Genomic DNA, 23,343 nt, shown 5'->3' with positions numbered 1-23,343 from the left:
TAATTACGAATGCATTTTTGTAGTGAACAGACGACACAGTATTATTTGTGTACATTCTTCCTTGTTTGGTGCATGATTACGTAACGACTATAAGGCTTACATACTTAGAACATATACTGGTACTGCTAATGAGATTTTAATGCTACATTTTGGTTTACTTGAAAATACATTCTGGATTTAAAGTACTTTCTGAGAGATTCCAGATGACACAGTGGTTAGTTTATTTGACAGCTACACGATTATATCCCGGCGCCGTCCGCAGCTCGTGGTCGTGCGGTAGCGTTCTCGCTTCCCACGCCCGGGTTCCCGGGTTCGATTCCCGGCGGGGTCAGGGATTTTCTCTGCCTCGTGATGACTGGGTGTTGTGTGATGTCCTTAGGTTAGTTAGGTTTAAGTAGTTCTAAGTCCTAGGCGACTGATGCCCATAGATGTTAAGTCCCATAGTGCTCAGAGCCATTTGAACCATTTATCCCGGCGCTACTAATGAGCGACACGATTTATATTACTGCTTTTGAACTGTATCTGTTTCATATCTGCACAGTTTTTCATAATTCTTCATGAAAGTTAAACATGTTTTAGTAGTAACTTTTGTGTTATACACTCCTGGAAATTGAAATAAGAACACCGTGAATTCATTGTCCCAGGAAGGGGAAACTTTATTGACACATTCCTGGGGTCAGATACATCACATGATCACACTGACGGAACCACAGGCACATAGACACAGGCAAAAGAGCATGCACAATGTCGGCACTAGTACAGTGTATATCCACCTTTCGCAGCAATGCAGGCTGCTATTCTCCCATGGAGACGATCGTAGAGATGCTGGATGTAGTCCTGTGGAACGGCTTGCCATGCCATTTCCACCTGGCGCCTCAGTTGGACCGGCGTTCGTGCTGGACGTGCAGACCGCGTGAGACGACGCTTCATCCAGTCCCAAACATGCTCAATGGGGGACAGATCCGGAGATCTTGCTGGCCAGGGTAGTTGACTTACACCTTCTAGAGCACGTTGGGTGGCACGGGATACATGCGGACGTGCATTGTCCTGTTGGAACAGCAAGTTCCCTTGCCGGTCTAGGAATGGTAGAACGATGGGTTCGATGACGGTTTGGATGTACCGTGCACTATTCAGTGTCCCCTCGACGATCACCAGTGGTGTACGGCCAGTGTAGGAGATCGCTCCCCACACCATGATGCCGGGTGTTGGCCCTGTGTACCTCGGTCGTATGCAGTCCTGATTGTGGCGCCCACCTGCACGGCGCCAAACACGCATACGACCATCATTGGCACCAAGGCAGAAGCGACTCTCATCGCTGAAGACGACACGTCTCCATTCGTCCCTCCATTCACGCCTGTCGCGACACCACTGGAGGCGGGCTGCACGATGTTGGGGCGTGAGCGGAAGACGGCCTAACGGTGTGCGGGACCGTAGCCCAGCTTCATGGAGACGGTTGCGAATGGTCCTCGCCGATACCCCAGGAGCAACAGTGTCCCTAATTTGCTGGGAAGTGGCGGTGCGGTCCCCTACAGCACTGCGTAGGATCCTACGGTCTTGGCGTGCATCCGTGCGTCGCTGCGGTCCGGTCCCAGGTCGACGGGCACGTGCACCTTCCGCCGAGCACTGGCGACAACATCGATGTACTGTGGAGACCTCACGCCCCACGTGTTGAGCAATTCGGCGGTACGTCCACCCGGCCTCCCGCATGCCCACTATACGCCCTCGCTCAAAGTCCGTCAACTGCACATACGGTTCACGTCCACGCTGTCGCGGCATGCTACCAGTGTTAAAGACTGCGATGGAGCTCCGTATGCCACGGCAAACTGGCTGACACTGACGGCGGCGGTGCACAAATGCTGCGCAGCTAGCGCCATTCGACGGCCAACACCGCGGTTCCGGGTGTGTCCGCTGTGCCGTGCGTGTGATCATTGCTTGTACAGCCCTCTCGCAGTGTCCGGAGCAAGTATGGTGGGTCTGACACACCGGTGTCAATGTGTTCTTTTTTCCATTTCCAGGAGTGTAGCTACAATGAGACAGCCTTTTCTGTAGCACAACAATATGTTACAGTATAGTACTTTTTTGATCACGGTAATGTACGTAATAACTACGATATCTATAAGCAAAGCATTTCACTTTTGTTTCTTACGAGGTAAGTACATTGACTTCTACAGAACTTTGCTTACGGACGACGATAATTACGACACTTGGCACATTATTTTACTCTTAAGTAATGACAGAGATTATCTTACAAAGAGACGCACGGTTTAGCGCTACAGTACACCTATTTCAGTGATTAATTTTGTACTTAAAACATTTATTTTTAAAGATTTTTGAATTGCATAGATACAAAGGTCTGACGTGATACATTTCATTCCATTGCTGTAATCTGTAACACCTGAAGGTATAATTATATTAATCCTCTGGGGGTACATGCCTACTTTGTGTACTAAGCGTGTGGCAAGCGCTAGGAGCCGTAGCTAATATGGTATTTGCATACACTACTTTACACATCAGTACCATATTTCTCTAACACAGAATTACACAGCTTTCTGATCATTTAACTAAGAGAGACAAACATTTTTTTTTTTACTACGTCAGTGACACATGTTTACGCAATTACACAATTGGACAACTTCACACTTATGAAATTGTATTTTGTCTGTACTTTGTCAACTGGTCATATTTTTTTTTGGAACCATTGTGATACTATGAGAGCTTCGAATGATGTATTTGGTATGGGATCATGATTTTTGAAGTACATTTGAGGTAGTGGACTTATTGAAACGAGCAGAGAGCATTTTTTTAAAGGTTGTGAGATTATTGAAGGAAGCCACAAAGTTTTTGAGATTTGAATGAGGTGTTGTGATGTTATTATTGCGACTACGATGTGTATTATGCTCTTGAGATATGTTTATGATCAATAATATGATGCTATATGAGGAATGTGATTATTTTTTTGTATGTACAGACGAATGAGGAATAGTGGTTAGGAACTCTGATTTGTGAAGAAGGATGTTGGAAACCAAGAATCGTACTTTAAGAGGTATGACATGTGTGTCCATGTGTGAATGTATCACAACACTCCTCTTCATGACATTTCGTTCCTACGCATTTCTACTGTACTTTTTGGACCTGTGAAATTATTTTATATGAGACTGTCACTGTTGCAGAAACTGCTGTCGTAAATATTTCGGTGAGGAAGGTAAGTGACCTTGACGTAATGCGCTATAGGTGCCCAGCTGCGTGACAGTCTGGAAAACCAATACACTGTTAAGGGTTGCGCAAATTGCCCCAGCATTTGTTAGTATGGCAATTTTACTTTTTTAGTTTACGTTTCTTTTCTTAGTTTTTTCCAAACTGCCACACTTTGTAAGTAGATTGTTTAGGTTTTTATGTTGGTAACGCCACACAGCGCTCTGTGTGAAAATCACTGACTGTGCTGTGTACAGTCTGTGGCTGGTTTGCATTGTTGGAATATTTACTGTTGTAGTGCTGGGCACTTGGATGTGAACAGCGCGTAGTGCTGTGCAGTTGGAGGTGAGCCGCCAGCAGCGGTGGATGTGGGGAGGAGAGAGATGGCAGAGTTTTGAGAGCGGACGATCTGGACGTGTGTCCGTCAGAAAAACGACATTTGTAATACCGGATGTCATGAACTGATATATATACAAACTAGAAAAGTCATTATATATATATATATATATATATATATATATATATATATATATATATATATAATGACTTTCGAACACTATTAAGGTAAATACATTGTTTGTTCTCCATCGAAATCTTTCATTTGCTAACGATGTCTATCAGTAGTTAGTGCCTTCAGTAGTTACAATCTTTCATTTAGCTGGCAGTATTGGCGCTCGCTGTATTGCAGTGGTTCGAGTAACGAAGATTTTTGTGAGGTAAGAGATTCATGAAAGGTATAGGTTATTGTTAGTCAGGGTCATTCTTTTCTAGGGATTATTGAAAGTCAGATTGCGTTGCGCTAAAAATATTGTGTGTCAGTTTAGTGTTGACCAGAATAAGTAAAGAGAGAAATGTCTGAGTACGTTCAGTTTTGCTCAGCTGTTTGAAAATCAAATAACGCAGAGGTTTTCTAGCACTGTTGTTGTTGTTGTTGTTGTGGTCTTCAGTCCTGAGACTGGTTTGATGCAGCTCTCCATGCTACTCTATTCTGTACAAGCTTCTTCATCTCCCAGTACCTACTGCAACCTACATCCTTCTGAATCTGCTTAGTGTATTCATCTCTTGCTCTCTCTCTACGATTTTTATCCTCCACGCTGCCCTCCAATAATAAATTGGTGATCCCTTGACGCCTCAGAACATGTCCTACCAACCGATCCCTTCTTCTGGTCAAGCTGTGCCACAAACTTCTCTTCTCCCCAATCCTATTCAATACTTCCTCATTAGTTATGTGATCTACCCATCTAATCTTCAGCATTCTTCGGTAGCACCACATTTCGAGAGCTTCTATTCTCTTCTTGTCCAAGCTATTTATCGCCCATGTTTCACTTCCATACATGGCTACACTCCATACAAATACTTTCAGAAACGACTTCCTGGCACTTAAATCTATACTCGATGTTAACAAATTTCTCTTCTTCAGAAACGCTTTCCTTGCCATTGCCAGTCTACATTTTGTATCCTCTCTACTTTGACCATCATCAGTTATTTTGCTCCCCAAATAGCAAAACTCCTTTACTACTTTAAGTGTCTCATTTCCTAATCTAATTCCCTCAGTATCACCTGACTTAATTCGACAACATTCCATTATCCTCGTTTTGCTTTTGTTGATGTTCATCTTATATCCTCCTTTCAAGACACTATCCATTCCATTCAACTTCTCTTCCAAGTCATTTGCTGTCTCTGACAGAATTACAAGGTCATCGGCGAACCTCAAAGTTTTTATTTCTTCTCCCTGGATTTTAATACCTACTCCGAATTTTTCTTTTGTTTCCTTTACTGCTTGCTCAATATACAGATTGAATAACATCGGGGGGAGGCTACAACCCTGTCTTACTCCCTTCCCAACAACTGCTTCCCTTTCATGTCCCTCGACTCTTATAACTGCCATCTGGTTTCTGTACAAATTCGCTCCCTATATTTTACCCGTGCCACCTTTAGAATTTGAAAGAGAGTATTCCAGTCAACATTGTCAAAAGCTTTCTCTAAGTCTACAAATGCTAGAAACGTAGGTTTGCCTTTTCTTAATCTTTCTTCAAAGATAAGTCGTAAGGTTAGTATTGTCTCACGTGTTCCAGTATTTCTACGGAATCCGAACTGATCTTCCCTGAGGTCGGCTTCAACTAGTTTTTCCATTCGTCTGTACGGAATTCGTGTTAGTATTTTGCAGCTGTGGCTTACTAAACTGATTGTTCGGTAATTTTCACATCTGTCAACACCTGCTTTCTTTGAGATTGGAATTATTATATTCTTCTTGAAGTCTGAGGGTATTTCGCCTGTTTCATACATCTTGCTCACCAGATGGTAGAGTTTTGTCAGGACTGGTTCTCCCAAGGCCGTCAGTAGTTCCAATGGAATGTTCTCTACTCCGGGGGCCTTGTTTCGACTCAGGTCTTTCAGTGCTCTGTCAAACTCTTCCCACAGTATTGTATCTCCCATTTCATCTTCATCTACATCCTCTTCCATTTCCATAATATTGTCCTCAAGTACATCGCCCATGTATAGACCCTCTATATACTCCTTCCACCTTTCTGTATTCCCTTCTTTGCTTAAAACTGGGTTTCCATCTGAGCTCATGAAGTTCATACAAGTGGTTCTCTTTTCTCCAAAGGTCTCTTTAATTTTCCTGTAGGCAGTATCTATCTTACCGCTAGTGAGAGAAGCCTCTACATCCTTACATTTGTCCTCTAGCCATCCCTGCTTAGCCATTTTGCACTTCCTGTCGATCTAATTTTTGAGACGTTTGTATTCCTTTTTGCCTGCTTCATATACTGCATTTTTATATTTTCTCCTTTCATCAATTAAATTCAATATTTCTTCTGTTACCCAAGGATTTCTACTAGCCCTCGTCTTTTTACCTACTTGATTCTCTGCTGCCTTCACTACTTCATCCCTCAAAGCTACCCATTCTTCTTCTACTGTATTTCTTTCCCCCATTCCTGTCAATTGTTCCCTTATGCTCTCCCTGAAACTCCGTACAACCTCTGGTTCTTTCAGTTTATCCAGGGCCCATCTCCTTAAGTTCCCATCTTTTTGCAGTTTCTTCAGTTTTAATCTACAGGTCATAACCAATAGATTGTGTTCAGAGTCCACATCTGTCCCTGGAAATGTCTTACAATTTAAAACCTGGTTCCTAAATCTCTGTCTTATCATTATATAATCTATCTGATACCTTTTAGTATCTCCAGGGTTCTTCCATGTATACAACCTTCTTTCATGATTCTTAAACCAAGTGTTAGCTATGATCAAGTTGTGCTCTGTGCAAAATTCTACCAGGCGGCTTCCTCTTTCATTTCTTAGCCCCAATCCATATTCACCTACTACGTTTCCTTCTCTCCCTTTTCCTATTACCGAATTCCAGTCACCCATGACTATTAAATTTTCGTCTCCCTTCACTATCTGAATAACTTCTTTTATTTCATCATACATTTCTTCAATTTCCTCGTCATCTGCAGAGCTAGTTGGCATATGGACTTGTACTACTGTAGTAGGCGTGGGCTTCGTGTTTATCTTGGCCACAATAATGCGTTCACTATGCTGTTTGTAGTAGCTTACCCGCACTCCTATTTTCCTATTCATTATTAAAGCTACTCCTGCATTACCCCAATTTGATTTTGTATTTATGATACTGTATTCGCCTGACCAAAAGTCTTGTTCCTCCCGCCACCGAAATTCACTAATTCCCACTATATCTAACTTTAACCTATCCATTTCCATTTTTAAATTTTCTAACCTACCTGCCCGATTAAGTGATCTGACATTCCACGCTCCGATCCGTAGAACGCCAGTTTTCTTTCTGCTGATAACGACATCCTCTTGAATAGTCCCCGCCCGGAGATCCGAATGGGGGACTATTTTACCTCCGGAATATTTTACCCAAGAGGACGCCATCGTCATTTAATCATACAATAAAGCTGCATGCCCTCAGGAAAAATTACAGCCGTAGTTTCCCCTTGCTTTCAGCCGTTCGCAGTACCACCACAGCAAGGCCGTTTTGGTTATTGTTACAAGGCCAGATCAGTCAATCATCCAGACTGTTGCTCTTGCAACTACTGAAAAGGCTGCTGCCCCTCTTCAGGAACCACACGTTTGTCTGGCCTCTCAACAGATACCCCTCTGTTGTGGTTGCACCTACGGTACGGCTATCTGTATCGCTGAGGCACGCAAGCCTCCCCGCCAACGGCAAGGTCCATGGTTCATGGGGGCAGGTTTCCAGCACTATCATTTATAAATTTTTTCTAAGGGGATGTATCAACTTCAATGTTTTGCTGTTTTCTGTCATATCCAGAATATCCAACTTCCGCAGTATCAGAAGTCGGTATCTCTGGAAGTAGTATCTCCTTTTTGGAAAATATTACGTACACACTTATCATCACCATTTAAAATCCCTCTTCGTTTTGGAATGCTAATGTTTGTTGGACGGAAAGTCTGAAACCGCATCTAATTATGTTGAAATAAGAGACTGTCGTGATGCAAATTGTGTTCATCTGGTGTAAGTATTGGAAATCGCTTCCTGATACAAGACTTTATTTACGAGTTTAATCAACTTTTTTTTTCTCTTTATGTATATAATCATTTTTCGGAAGGCTTAGTACAATGACAGAAAAAAAGAAAGGGGTTAAAAAATAACTTGCTATGGTTCAGTTAGAACTGGCGAAATGTGTGATGCTGGGTATTAGTAGATGAGTCAGGAAAAGAAGAAAATCGATCAAGAACCAAACAAGACGAAGATGTAATCAAGACAGCAGTGAAAACGCAGTGGAAGAGGATAGGACATGTAGCCTGGCGAATAGCTGGTATGTAGATGATGATGATGATGATGATGATGATGTTGACGATGATGTATGCTTAAGCTGTTTCATTTATTTTCCTATGAATTTAATCGTCCCATCTGAGGAATTAGAATGTTTAAAGCGTTCGCCATTGTTTGCATAATGGATGTGATATTACCTTGAGAGAAGTATTCGATGTAATTCCTTCATTTACAAAATTTCTTCGTTTCCATTACACGGATTCTAGGAGGCTTTTGACATTGGTTGTTATTCGTCATGCACTTTTTTTTGGAGTTTGTGGAATTTTTTTACTAATTGTACCTTGCCAACGTAAAGATATCGTACAAGATGAGAAGAAATACAAGTGACAGAACTAGAGTACTGAGTACCAAAAATTCACAGTTCACTTCTAGTAATTCATGAAATGGATGACGTAAAAAACGTATGTTATGTTGTGATAGACAAAAGTTAACTTTGCGGCAGACAGTAACTAACTTTTTTCAGTGCATTCATCTACATCTACATCTACATCTACATCTATACTCCGCGAGCCACCTTACGGTGTGTGGCGGAGGGTACTTATTGTACCACTATCTGATGCCCCCTTCCCTGTTCCATTCACGAATTGTGCGTGGGAAGAACGACTGCTTGTAAGTCTCCGTATTTGCTCTAATTTCTCGGATCTTTTCGTTGTGATCATTACGCGAGATATATGTGGGCGGTAGTAATATGTTGCCCATCTCTTCCCGGAATGTGCTCTCTCGTAATTTCGATAATAAACCTCTCCGTATTGCGTAACGCCTTTCTTGAAGTGTCCGCCACTGGAGCTTGTTCAGCATCTCCGTAACGCTCTCGCGCTGACTAAATGTCCCCATGACGAATCGCGCTGCTTTTCGCTGGATCATATCTATCTCTTCTATTAATCCAACCTGGTACTTCCTCCTACGAGGGTTTCCCAGAACGTAACGCACCGTTTTTTTTTCTTCTCAGCCGAAAACAATGCTACGAATGCGAAATGTTACGTGTGTGTTATTTGAAGTCTCCTGAGAGAGTACGCCAAGTTTCCGTCACTTCCGACAGATAGCGTAGATGCAGGGCAGTTTCAAAATGGCGTCTGTGGGGATGTAGGTTACAAGCAACGTGCCGTCGCTGAATTTCTCAATGCAGAGAAAGAAACTGAAGTGATTATTCACAAACGCTTGTGCAAAGTCTATGGAGCCAGTCGATATACGTACAGTTAGTCGCTGGGCACAGAGGATGAGGTCATCAGAAGGCGGATCTGTGGAGCTCCATGCCTATCGCACCTGACCTGTTGCAGCGAGCTGATGTTGTTATTGACGAGGACAGACGCATTACAAGGCAGCAGTTGGCGCTGCATTTGACAATCAGCAAAGGAGTGTGGATGCAATTATCCACATTCTTGGATATTCAAAAGTGTGTGCAGGACGGGTCACGCCGTGACTAACGGTGAATCACAGATCACACAGAAAAAAACGTTTGTCTTTATTTGTTGCAACGTTTTGAAGCTGAGGGGGAGGCCTTCTTGTCCCTGGGTTCACCATTTTGAGCCCAAAACAAAACCACAGCTGATGGAATAGCACCATTCCCACTCCTCGCAGAAGAAAAAATTCAAAGCAACTGCTTTCGCCGGTAAGGTCATGGTCACAGTGTTCTGTGACTGTGAAGGTATGATTCTCATTGACGTGATGCCAAGAGGCGGTACCATTAATCCAGAAGCATATGTCAACACATTAACAAAACTCTAAAGACGCGCTTGCGGCGAGTTCGGCGCCACAGCAACCCAGGTGTTGTTTCACTGCAACACGATAACGCTCTGCCCCACACGAGTCTGAGAACTGCTGAACACATCGCGAAACAGGGTTCGACGGTGTTTCCCATCTACGCTACAGCCCTGACGTTGCCCTCTCGGCCTTCCACTTGTTTGGGCCATTAAAGGATGCCATTCGCGGAAGACATTTTGAAGACGATTGGGAGATGATTCACACGCAATTGTTTCGCAGTGGAGGAAGGCCGTAGGACGGGATGGAGATTACGTGGAATAATAGGTTGTGTAGATAAAACACCATTTTTTCCGTGTGTGTAATTTTGATTATGTTCAGTGAAGAAATGCTGAAGAAAAAAATGCGGTGCATTACTTTCTGGGCAACACTCGTATATGGTTATTGTGGTATTCAGTCCGAAGACTGATTTAATACAGCTCTCCATGCCACTCTATTCTTTGCAGACCTCTTAATCTCCGAATGACTTCTGCAACCTAAACCCTTTTGATTTGGCTTACTGCATTCATCTCCTAGTCCCACTCTACGATTTGAATCCACCCCGGCCCCGCCACTTCCCAATACTAAATTGGAGATCTATCGATGTCTCAGAAAGCCTCCTACCTACCGATCCACTCTTCTAGTCCGGTTACACTAAAAATTTCTTTTCTCCCCAGTTCTGTTCTGTACCTCCTCGTTAATTACGTGATCCACCAGTCCAATCTTCAGAATTCTTCTGTAGCACCACATTTCAAAAGTTTCTATTCTCTTCTTGTCTAAACTGTTTATCACCCATTTTCACTTCCATACATGGCTACACACAATACAGATACTTCCAAAAAAACACACCCTAACAATTAAATCTATATTCCATGGTAACAAACTTTCCTTCAGAAACATTTTTCTTGCCATTGCCAGTCTACATTTATTTTATATCCTGTCTGATTCTGCCATCACAGTTATTTTGCTGTCCTAATATCAAAACTAATCTACTAAGTGTCTCATTTCCTAATATAATTACCTCAGGACCACCTGATTTAATTCGAGTTCATTCCATTATCCTAGTTTTAGTTTTGGTTCGCTTTACATCCTCCTTTTAAGACACTGTCCATTCCATTCAACTGCTCTTCCAAGTTCTTTGCTGTTACTGACAAAGTCACCATCTCACCAGCAAACCTCAAAGGTTTTATTTCCTCTCTCACTTTAATTCATACCCAAAATTTTTCTTTGGTTTCCCTTACTGCTTGCTCAATACAAAAACTGAATAACATTGGGAAGAGGCTACAACCGTGTCTCACTCCCTTCTCAACTACTGCTTCCCTTTCATGCCCATCGACTCTTATATTTGTTGCCTAGTTTCTATACATGTTGTAAATAGTCTTTCGCTTCCTATATTTTACCCTTTTCATCTTCAGAATTACAAAGAGAATACTTCAGTCGCCATTGTCAAAAGCTTTCTCTAAGTTTACAAATGCTATAAACGTACGTTTGCCTTTCCTTAACCTACCGTCTAAGAGAAGTCGTAGGGTCAGTATTGCCTTGCGTGTTCCTACACTTCTCCGAAATCCAGACTGATGTTCCCCGAGATCGGCTTCTACCAGTTTTTCCATTCTTCTGTAAAAGATTTGTGTTAGCATTTTGCAACCGTGGCATATTCAACTGAAAATTCGGTTATATCCGCGTCTGTCACCACCTGTTTTGTTTGGAATCGATATTATTATACTCTTCTTGAAATCTGAGGGTATTCTGCCTTTCTCATAAATCTTGCAAATCAGGTTTTTCATGGCTTGCTCTCCCGAGGCTATCAGTAATTCTAACGGAATGTCGTCTACTTCTGGGGTCTTGTTTGGACTTATTTCTTCCACTGCTCTGTCGAATTCTTCTCGCAATATCATATCTCCCATGTCATCTTAACCTACGTTCCTTTCCAGCTCTATAATATTTTCTTCAAATTAATCTCACTTGCATAGACTCCCTACATACTTCTTCCAACTATCTGCTTTCACTTCTTTGCTTGGGATGGTTTCCCATCTGAGCTCATGATGTTTCTACAACTGCTTCTGTTTTCTCCAAAGGCCTCTTTAATTTTTCTGTAGGCTGTACCTGTCTTTTCCCTAGTAATATATACTTCTCAATCGACCTATAATAATTATTATCATTAATCTGAGGAGAGTGTCACGACAAGAAATCTTCTACCTTCTCGCGGTTGCTAACCGTCGTTAAGGAGCCTGTTAATGGCCGACTCTGCGTAGGTCATCTCGAACGTGAAGAAAGAACCGCCGAGTTGGCACTTAGTTCTCGCGTCCCACACGAGAAAGAACATCGAGTTCATTAGAAGCGGAACACAAGCTCGGAAAGCTATAAAGGTGGGGAAGGGAATCGTCCGTGCCCTTTCAAACAAACTATCCCGCCGTATGCCTGGAACGGTTTAGGGAATGGTCGGACGCGGATTTGAACCGGCGTGCTAACCCCTGCACGACCTCTCGCGGCATTAGAGATAAAAACAATAATTTGAAAACTTAATTAGGTATAAAAGTTCGATAACAGAAAGTACCTGACTCAAAAGAGTCACAGACAAACAGCCAGATTCGTTTTTGTTTGTTCAGAAGCTTATTGGGTCACAGTGAGAGAAGTAAAGTCGCTGACCAGAGCGAGACTGAAGGACACTCCGCTGTAATGTGGTAAATGGTTACTCTGCTGCCCCATCACTGAAATTCAGGTGAAGCTGCCGTTTCACAACAGTAGAAAGAGTCCTAATATCTACCGTAATTTGACTTAGTCTGTTGAGGACGGCCCATGTTATCCGGTGTAAATCGAATCTGGTGAAATTTTCTGTGGTACAGCGAAAATCGTCGGAACATAATGGACTTGCCCCACGCTTCAGTGATGTTGGACTCGCCAGCAAGTAGTTTCTTGGCTTCCAAGGACGGAGAGACTCTGCAGCACACTCTGTGAATATCCACCCCACCAGACAGCTGACAAATTGCGAGCAAAGGATTACTTCGTATTTTAGTATATGTACTGACAGGAGCATGGTTTTCTCGTGTTTGGGATGAGTGAGCTCTTGTGGGAATATCGAGCCAATAGGCAGGTGAAGAGCTTATCTTTCCAGATTTCATCCACATGGTGACTCTCAGTTTTATGTCTACCTCCTTTACGTGGCCACTTCTGAGCCACACTGGTGCAGTCTACATAGCAGCAAAACACGCCAGACTCAGTGCTGATATTCAGAGGGTAGAGGCCGAGCGACCCCACATGATACTACTGGAATTTTGCAGAAGGATGTTCCTGGTCTGAAGTTTCGTGGCAGTCTTCACTCTGCCCAGTGCTAACTCCAGATAAGTCTGGGTTCATTGTGTGGAAGAAAAGTGTTTTCAAAATGTTTTTTCGCTTTCTCATTGGATACTCCATTTGATAGGTGTAAACTGCTGGCTTCTGTTTTTGTTCAGCTACGCTGAAGTCTGATTTCATAAAAGTATTATGCAAGATTGTTTAGTTCCAATGCTGTCGATTTTGTATGTTGATCCATTCCTGTTCTGAGTGAGGCAAAAATGATTGTGTGTATATCTGCGCACCTGCGCTAATCTCTCTTAGCTTATTCTCTTGAGTAGTGGGACAAAGCCATTACACAGAGAGTCTGCATTATTGCCAGTTCTCCCAAAAGGTCAAGGGTCAAGATCACCCCTCCCTCTCTCCTGTCCCCTCCCCTCTTGATGTAGGCCATTTGGCTGGCTTAAATACAGAGAGAAGTTTTAAAATGTGTGACTATATTGGTTGGGAAATTAGGACAGCCTGCTTGGTTGCCATATTTATTCTCCAATTCTGAATAAAAAGTGCTTTATCTTCTTATGTAAACAAGTCAGCTTCCTGGCCTAGCTTCCTTATCCCCTATTTCTTTTATTAAGATCTTTCATGTTATTGCATTAATTTTTGTCCAGTCAGTGTAATCTATTAATATTACCAAATAACTGTAATTAGTGAGCTATCTATTTTTTTATCATTACTTACTACCAAAAAAATGGGAAAGCAGATGGCACTGCAGTTGCTTTATCCGCACGTCTTATCCAGCATGCTAACCATCATTCAGCACTCACTATCTGTACCCATAGTGGAAGGATTATGAAGTGCCAACATCCCTAGACAGAATTAGGAAAAAATGGGTTTGGACATTATCCCACTACTTATTGCTATAACTGTTTCTCTGTTATAATTTATTATCCAATTTATTACTCAGTTATTGTGGAGATGTATAAACTAATTATACTGGTTCCATATTTAACAACTGCCACAGACACACTACAGAACATAACTTGAATTACACTGTGCAGGTATATAAAAAAGTGCTGCTTTTACCCCTGAACTAGTCCAAAAATAGAAGAATAAATGATGGTAAATACAAAAAAATTTAGTTAGAGCATTGTCCTACTGATTATTATTTAATTTACTGTTATTTCTATGTAATATAAACAATTACTGCTGCATTACTGTTAGAGTGGGCATGAATCCAGTGCAGAAAGGGCTAGAATTCCACTCTACACAGTCCACAAAAAAAAAAAAAACCTGAACGATTCCGCTTTGTACATACCAGTGTTACATCAACAACTGCGCTCCAGTTGGTCGTATAAATCTACATAGAACATCAAGTACATTCTCGGCACAGAACAATTGAAATGCAAGTCATTCACGAGACGTAACTATAATTACGCTGCAAGTCCCCAGTTAAAATTAATGCTTCTGGTTACGAAATCATGCTGAACCACCAGGTGTAATAGGATATGGCAGGAATGGATATGTTACGATGATTTTATTAGGAAACATTCACAGAGGCCATTGGACCACACCGTGCTGGAGGGGTCACCAGGAACACATTTGCCATAGGTTTACGCCAGCAGCCGCGATCACCTTTGATCGCACCACACCACAATGAGAGGTGAAGCCTTTCGCTACGTCCCTCTAGTACACCCACTCACTCAGCCAAATAAAGCACATCGCAGCAAGCTTGGCACAGTGTGGAGCAGAAGATATGTCATTCCTCTTAGTGCTAACCACTAGTCCTATAACGAAACTTATTCGAGTATTCCTGGAACACTCTTAGCGATGTGCAATCTATACTCTGTATAAGCCGTATGATAAAAGGTATCCAGACTTCTCCTAGTAATGCTACCATTATCTTATCAATTGGAGATAGATGTCCATCGTAACAGCTGTCAGGACCATTTTCTTAGCGGTTTCGGCAGATATTTTCATTTCCGTTTTTGCAATTTGTAACTGATGTAAGTAAAAATAAATGCAGCTAATCACGTCTTTAAAGCGATGCCCATTGTCAACAGAAAGGATTGGTTAGTTTCCCTTTACAAGAAAAAATTATTATTTTGCGGAATTTTATGAGGTCATTTGATAGTGTCCTGACTTATTCTTTTAATATGTATGTTTTAGCACAGACATTAAAACAGGAGGAATAACCAATACTCCTGCAGTGACGTAGATGACCATATTTTATGCGCTGTGCATTCATTATAGGATCAAATGTACCTGTTACAGGAACCCATCTGAGTGTTCAATATACTGCAGCATTTTCTTATGAGCTGCAGATAATAGTATTTGTGGGAACGGTAGCAGTTTGGGCGCTTTTTTTCAGAGATCAGTAGAATAACTCTCAGTTAGAAGTTTGCATCGGTTGACAATATTACACAGGATAATGAGATTACTACAGTTGTATTCCACATTTTTACAGGACTTTACTTGAAGCCCTAGGCTCATCCAGAAGAATAATTGTTCGTAAACCTTCACAGTAAACCTAATATCTCGTTGTGGACATTTCACGAGATGTTTGTGGGAGTGATCAAAAATATGTTTTGTAAGATACTTCTTTCATGGATGATGAATCACATTTCCTTATGATACATTCAGTGAACTTCGGAAAGGCATCTGATTCTCCTCCAATCTGGATTGTGTAATCATTCTATGTTTGTTCGGTCTGGATGATTACTCCTAGGTCTTATATGCTTGTTAATGATTCCAGCGGCTTACCTCCAATAGCGTGATCGAACAGTAACGGGCTTCTATATGCAGAATATGTCACATTTACTTGCGACCAGACTCCACACTAGTTATCTATCCCATGTAATTCTTCTTCGTGTCTTTCGCTACAGCGTAATGGTATTGCAACTCGCCTATAGCAATGTCCGTGAACAATTGACATCCTTCACATAGTCTGTGCAGTGCAGTGCATGATGGAGAATACATCATAACAACATTGTAATACTTACATAATATTTTTTTCTTCTCACCTTCACGGACTGATCAAAGAAAAAGTGGTTGTCTATATGCCTCTGTACATGTCCTAATCCCTCTTCTCTTCTTCTTACGGTCCCTTCGTCAGGTATACGACGGTAGTGACTTAATCGAGACATACCCAACATTGAATGCAGTTCCTTTCAGTGTACCCAATAGCATTTCTAGAGCAATACGCCAGCTGTGACGTTAATGGAGCATTTGTTAATGGCGAACATACTGGGAGAGATTGATAGATAGTTCTCCAGAGTAATGATCAAATATACTTTGTTGCTGTACGTCTAATTATATGTTACTTAGTATGTAGCTGGTCTGTCCTTTTCTTCCAGTCGCTGTTTATTTTCGTAGATTGTGGTAGTGGTTTTCGCTGTATAGTTTTTTTTCTCTCCTCCATTTCCAGTCTTCTTTTGAGTACACGTAACACATTAATTGCACTTAAAGTAGCATTTTATTTAATAGGGAATGGCTTAAGTCCATTTCCTAATACCTGTGGAATTACGTTGTTTGTGGGAACCAATCATAATTCGGTAATATCTATATTTAACGGTATTGTGGAGAATAACATCCTAAAGCGGTATACGCTGTACATCCCCAGTCTATTTTCGACGTTTTTGACGATTGTGATCCATGTTACGGGATTTGAAATCATACGTGTGTATTATGAAACTCTGCCTGTGTTTGCTATATACGCTCATTACTGTTTTGTACCTCCCAAACTCACACTGAGGGAGGAAATTTAATTGCAGATATTAAGTAAAGTATAAGTCTCAGTGTCTTTTTAATGTGAGATATCATTTCGATGTGAACATTACGTGTCATCCAGGCAACTGTCAGTGTCACGATGACCTCACCCTGGTTAACATATGGTGCTGGAAAAATTACTGTGGGACATCACTTTCAGGGATAACCCTGGAGGTGGTCCACCTGAAACTTTTTCTTCTTCTGCGCTTAAGAGGTCAGTCAGCAGCTTACACAGCGTCCGCCTGCTATCTTTAAGCGTGCTTGATGATGCGGTTACTCGGATGTTTTGGGGGGCAGGCATGCTATGTGGGGTTTCGGCATCTGTGTTCTGGGTATGTAGCACGCATTTAAAATATGTGCAGCAGAACGTCTTCTCTCTAGTAGTTACAAGAAGCAAAGTAAAGCATTCCACACTTTATTAATTACAGTGCACTGCCACCATGCCACTGATTCCCTTGCTTATATAAGCAATAGTGAGCTCTTTTTCTTAAAAAGATGGAAAGGGGCTGATGATAAGTTTTCTTTTTAGACCAGGTATTTACCACTGTGGTGTACTCTCCATATAACACACAGCGATGGAATAGCAATTTTCAGTGGATGTATTATTTTATTACATACCCCAAAGGTTTTTGAACCAAAATTTCACTGTCAGCAAAGTAACGTACCCAAATTTTGCTGTAACATTAAGATGTGTGGAATAAATTGTCGCAATTCTATTTGCTTACCCATGAGAGAATACTATCAGAAATCCTAAAGACTATGAGAAATCCTAAAAGAATTTTTTATGCTTATCGATTTTGACACAGATAGTTAGGATGGGGTATGTCAGGATATTTAATAATATCGATAACACTTAGAACACACATACACCTTTTGTATCCATAGTGTTACTATATACCCTAAAACATTTACTTAGGGACGAAATATAATTGCATATGTATGAATGATACTGATACAGTTTTTAGTAGAACTAAGACGAGTTGTGCGACAAAATGATACAGACAATTTAGATGTACAAAGAACATAAGTTACTCAGGTACAAAAACCAAATGAATTTTTGGTTCACAATCAGAAATCTGCAGTCATGCTTATGGATACAATAAATTACCTACTATGCATAGTACAACCATATAGTTATAAATCACAGCTTAATAACATGTTCTGAAGTTTGGGAGAGATGTATCTGGGTACCTGATTAGAAATCTCCGTACATGTGCAAAGTATAATTTAAACTCTTGTGTATCACAATAGAACCACTGTATGCACCCACTACCCCAGTAGTGGCAATATGTGAACCATATGTACTTTTCTACTGCTACAGAGCAGTTAGATTACAACAGTAGTGTTACATATGCGTGTTTTATACTCGAAATCTTTGACAAGGAATGGTTTAAGTCTGTTCAGCACATTATTTTTTTTTGTTTAGCCCCGAGAAAAAATAGTTTGTAGCAGTCAATGCTACTTCGATAATATCTCTATATTTAATGGTATTGTGGAGAAAACTACTTCCGTATTGCTATTACTAAATACATTTAGCTACTCCTCCAAACGATAAAACACGAGTAGCCCATTCCATAATCATAAATCGTAGTTTTACAGGGTATTCCATTTATGTGATGACTGCACGCAAGGGATTGTGTTTCTCACCCACACCAGAAGAGTACAGGACATTCACATGTGTCCCACGTCTCCCTGTTAATGCCGCACTACGCGCCACTTTGGACGGTCTCATTCGAGCAGTGAAACAGATCTGCGAACACAACAATGGCAAAATCGAATTATTCCATTCCACAAAGAGTGTTTCGTTACGGCTCGTATATGTGCATACAAAGTCCTTTCGTGTTGTCCTGAGATTGTTTGAACAGAAGTTTCCAGATGTTCGAATTCCAAATCGTGATGAAATTCACAAATTAGTGAATAAATTTCGTCAAACGCAAGGTATTCAAGACAATAAGCGTAAACAACAACTTACAGTGCTCACAGAAGCTCTTCTTGATGGAATTACGCACAGCCTTGAAAATGTACCTAATATATCTCTCAGACGTCTTTCACAGCAAAGCAAATTTCTTGCGCACTTTGTACAGTGAGCTTCTAGGTTACCTGGGCTAAGGCTCTATTAGGTAACAGTAGTGCAAGAACTTAAACCTGATGATCAGGCATACAGGGTTTCGTTTTGTGAATGGGTTCTGAAACAAGTTTATGGCCGTGAAATATATCCTTATCTCATTCTGTTTTCAAGTGAGGCTTGGTTCCATGTACACAGATATGTTAACTACCAAAACTGTTCGATATTGGAGCGCCGATAATCTATCCTACTTCACGAGGAAGCCCTTCACGATCAGAAAATAGGTGTGTGGTGCGCAGTCAGTGGTGACAGAATAATAGGCCGAATTTTTTTAATGGCTAGATTAATAGAGAAAGACAAGTGCAAAACATTTTTCAACCTTTTTTTAATAAAATGTGTGAAAAAGAACGAAGCTTCGTGTTTTCTAAAAAACATTCGGGAAGAGCTCAAATGGCCAAGGTTTCCTTCCATGCAATTCGTGATGTGTTCCTTGACAGTGTCACTAGCGACAGTATCTGGGCAACTTGAAAACTCAGCTTAATCCCGTGCAATATCTATCTGTGTGGAGTGCTAAAGGATAATGTGTACACAACAAATCTGCACATATTACGGGAACTCTAGGATAATATCCAAGGATCAATTAAATTTCTCAAAGAGAGTTACATTGCGTAATGATAGCTTCTTGAGTAGATGCCAGAAATGTGTGGAAAGCGATGACAGGCAGTTCGAGCATCGCCTTACGTGGCATGGATGAGTGCAAAATTTATTTGCATGTATCTGAAACTTCTAACTGTCGACACAGCATCGAGACAGCATCTGATTTGCTATGGTACCCCAAGGTTCCTCGCGACTTTTCCCCCAATAAGTCTCTTGCTACTGTAACATCGCTTGTGTGTAGGAGAATGGCAGTTTCATGACAGCAAGTGCCCAAAATGTTTAACTCTGTCCCCATTGAAGTACAGATATATGACGTCATCCTTCTCCTATATCTAGTGCTTATATTAAAAAGCCTATAGCTCCTGCCACAAATTCTGGTTACCTCCATTGTATAATGATTTTCTCTAAGTGATCTGTAAAGTAGGTGTAATATTCCTACAGTAGTATTACCTGTGAGTGTAGGTGATGAATTGTAATTGATATGTTACAGGTGGTTTGCGTGGCGACAGAATCAGACATTTTTCCATGCAACACACTGCGATACACCATCGAGTTGCTGTTAGCTTAGTGGAGTGTACACTTTTAAGACCTCTTGTTACTTAATTACCGGATGATATATAACTGTGTAGTACAAGTATTAACAGTAGTACTCTGCAGGGAATAAAATGATGTTTCTAACCCTATGGAAGATTGTCTCTTTCGACAAAGAGTGGTACTGTTTGCCACTTGTATGTTCTGACAATAAAATCACGATTCTTTAATGCTGGCCAGTATTTCTGAAGGAACTGTTATGGTCATGGTGTGATCGTAGTCACAAAATTAACAATTAACCTGTCTATGTTTTATCTATCTCAATATATAATACTGAGGTGCAGTAAATCACTTTAACTAAAACAAGTGTTTCCTTTGGGTGTATAATAATTATACAGCATATTTTTATGTTTTTTGCTAGGTCAACCGTAGGACGATATTCTGTATTCACAGCTCACATCTAGATTCTTTCTTTATACCGTGTTTAAAATAACTTGTAGGCTCTGCCTACACGTTGCTAGTGATCTGCTCTTTTTCAAGTTTCCTCGGGGAAACTGTTTTCGCCAGATACATAAGATCTTTTCTATTCCATTTCCAGCTCTTTTAAGAAGTAATTTCTTTAAAAAGGATCAGCTCTAATATATCCGATTTTTAAGACCTATAGAGTCGCGGTATATAAAATTTTTTGCTTATACTCCCTAAGTTAGTAAACAACCTCGAATCCACCATTTACCGGCCGGAGTGGCCGAGCGGTTCTAGGGGCTACAGTCTGGAACCGCGCGACCGCTACGGTCGCAGGTTCGAATCCTGCCTCGAGCATGGATGTGTGTGATGTCCTTAGGTTAGTTAGGTTTAAGTAGTTCTAAGTTCTAGGGGACATGACATCAGAAATTAAGTCCCATAGTGCTCAGAGCCATTTGAACCATTTTTGAATCCACCATTTTTCTACATGTGACGACTTTCTAGTAATACATACAGTGAATTCTGATACTCTGTATCCCCCATTCGTACCTGGAATTCCTCCATATTCTGTGTAAATGTATATGCAATGATTAATAAGAATGTTTGTATCAGAATTTATCTATTCTCATTCAAACCCTACCAGGCATGGTTTGGTTTCTTCAACATCCAACACTGATTCCTATACCCTCAACCAGCCAGAGAATCTACAAAGTGCTTCAATCAGTATTTATACTCTTTGTGTTCCAAATTACAGCCCAGAAAAGTTCCATAAAGACCGACAGAGGCAACTATTATGTACACTAAAACACGTGGATTGTGGTGGAGGTGGAGTGTGTTTCATTCGTTAGGTGTCTTAAGTAAAGCTTTAAGTTTACTGAACCTTACAAAACCTCACTCCTCAACATTTAACAATGGCGACACCCAGCCTCACTTTATTGGGTGTTAACAACACGGAAAACGGATTAACTGCTCCTGTCAGAGTTTCGTGTGTACGCTAAAGATCCAAGACGTATGCTACAGATGAAAATAATGTTCGAGGAACTGACTTTATCCAGTTGTAAACATCTTACCCTAATTGCACTATTTTGTGCATGTGTTACCCTCCACAAGTATATGTTTGGAGGTGTAAGTAGTAGTGTGTGTACGGAACAGACGCAGGCTGATTGGCGGTTTGTACACGTATGATTTACAGACCTCAAATTGCCCTTCACAATCGTCAAAATCGTCTCAAACACATTGGGGGTTTCCAATATGTACCACTTAAGTACGGTACTCTCCACAGTACCGTTAAATACAGATATTACCGAATTACGTTATTACAAAGGTCTCTGTCAGATGGCCTTATACCATTCCCTAATAAAGAAACTACATGTGTTTGTTGTTTTCCACATTTAACACCGTTTTTCTGAGATCTACTGATGCTGCATTGTTCATCTTTGACACGCCAGAGTAAAAGAGAACGTAACATCATTTAAGAGGCAACATCGCTGCAGTGCGCACATTTATGTACTGAAGTTTACATATATGAGCTGACTCCAGATATTTCGTTTGTCTTTGTGTAGAATCACGTGTGTCACATAAATTCATTCAGAAAACTTTGGTACAAAAAATTTCAGGGGTGACTCATCACTGCACAAAAGCGAGTAGTAAGAATTATATGTGGTGTTCATCCACGGATGACATACAAGTACAATTCGAAGAAGCGAGGCACTTTAACTGAAGCGTCACGACACATACATTCGCTAGTGAAGTTTGTAATAAACATTACGACTTGAGATGAACAGTGATGTCCATACCAGCAGCACTAGAGGGAAAATGACCGTATCACCCATAATTAAAGCTATCAGTGGCTCACGAAAGATTCAATACGTATTAACAAAAATTTTTATCGTTTTCCCAGTAACATAAAATGTCTGACAGGTATCAAAGCCAGTTTTATATATAACTTAAAATCATTTTTCTTGGACGATTCCTTCTATTCCATTGATGAATTTCTACTTAAAAACTGATATCCAAATAAAAAATAAATGAAAATTAAAAGCACTTGTTTTTAAATTTAGTTGCACGAGTAGTACTAAAAATATGTGGTCACTAATGTTAACACTAATTACATATACATACTCTGTAAACTGGCTCGTTCCTCATAATTTCGATAAAAGAATCTTTCAAATCGTCTTTGGAACAAGCTATTAAATAACTATGTTCTCAGTCTGTTGATTGTTGCCAGAGTAGATTGTGGCTCTCTGCTTCTGAGTCGAGTGGATGGATTGAACCAAAGACTCTGATGGTTCTGTCTCAATTCGGGCTACGGCATCCTAGACTTGCGTCATTGGATTGAGAGCCGTAGTATCCTCCTAAATGGGTCTGGCGTGCACTACAAATCAGAGGCAGCTGCTCAACAAGTTGACTCTGTGTGGGGTGCACACAGGGGTTTTTTAGGTTAGGCAACTCTCTACCCAATCCAGATAACGATAGCTGTAGGAAGTCCAGGAGTATCCAAAGAAATGCCTCCCGCAGATGAGAGCATTGAAAACCCAGCGTTTAACTGCCGCAGTATTCGTAACAAAGCGCCAGAGTTTGCAGTGCTCCTAAAAAGCACCAAAGTTCGCATAATACTAGGTACAGAAAGGTGGTTAAATCCTGAAGTTGACAGTAGTGAGATGCTGCGGGGCATTTTAAGCGTATACTGAGAGGATAGCGATAGGGAGAAATGGAGGTAATGTATGTGTCACAGAAGACAAGGAACTGAAATCCACCGAGACTGAACTGAAGATTTGTGTGACTTGACTTTGGTAAGGATTTTGTCTTAGTTTCCCTTTGTAGTTTGGTAATCACTGTTGACAAAACCGCCTCA

The sequence above is a fragment of the Schistocerca americana genome, chromosome 4 (assembly GCF_021461395.2).
Source record: "Schistocerca americana isolate TAMUIC-IGC-003095 chromosome 4, iqSchAmer2.1, whole genome shotgun sequence".
NCBI classification, from domain to species: Eukaryota; Metazoa; Arthropoda; class Insecta; order Orthoptera; family Acrididae; genus Schistocerca; species Schistocerca americana.
Note: the sequence above shows the minus strand (reverse complement) of the source record.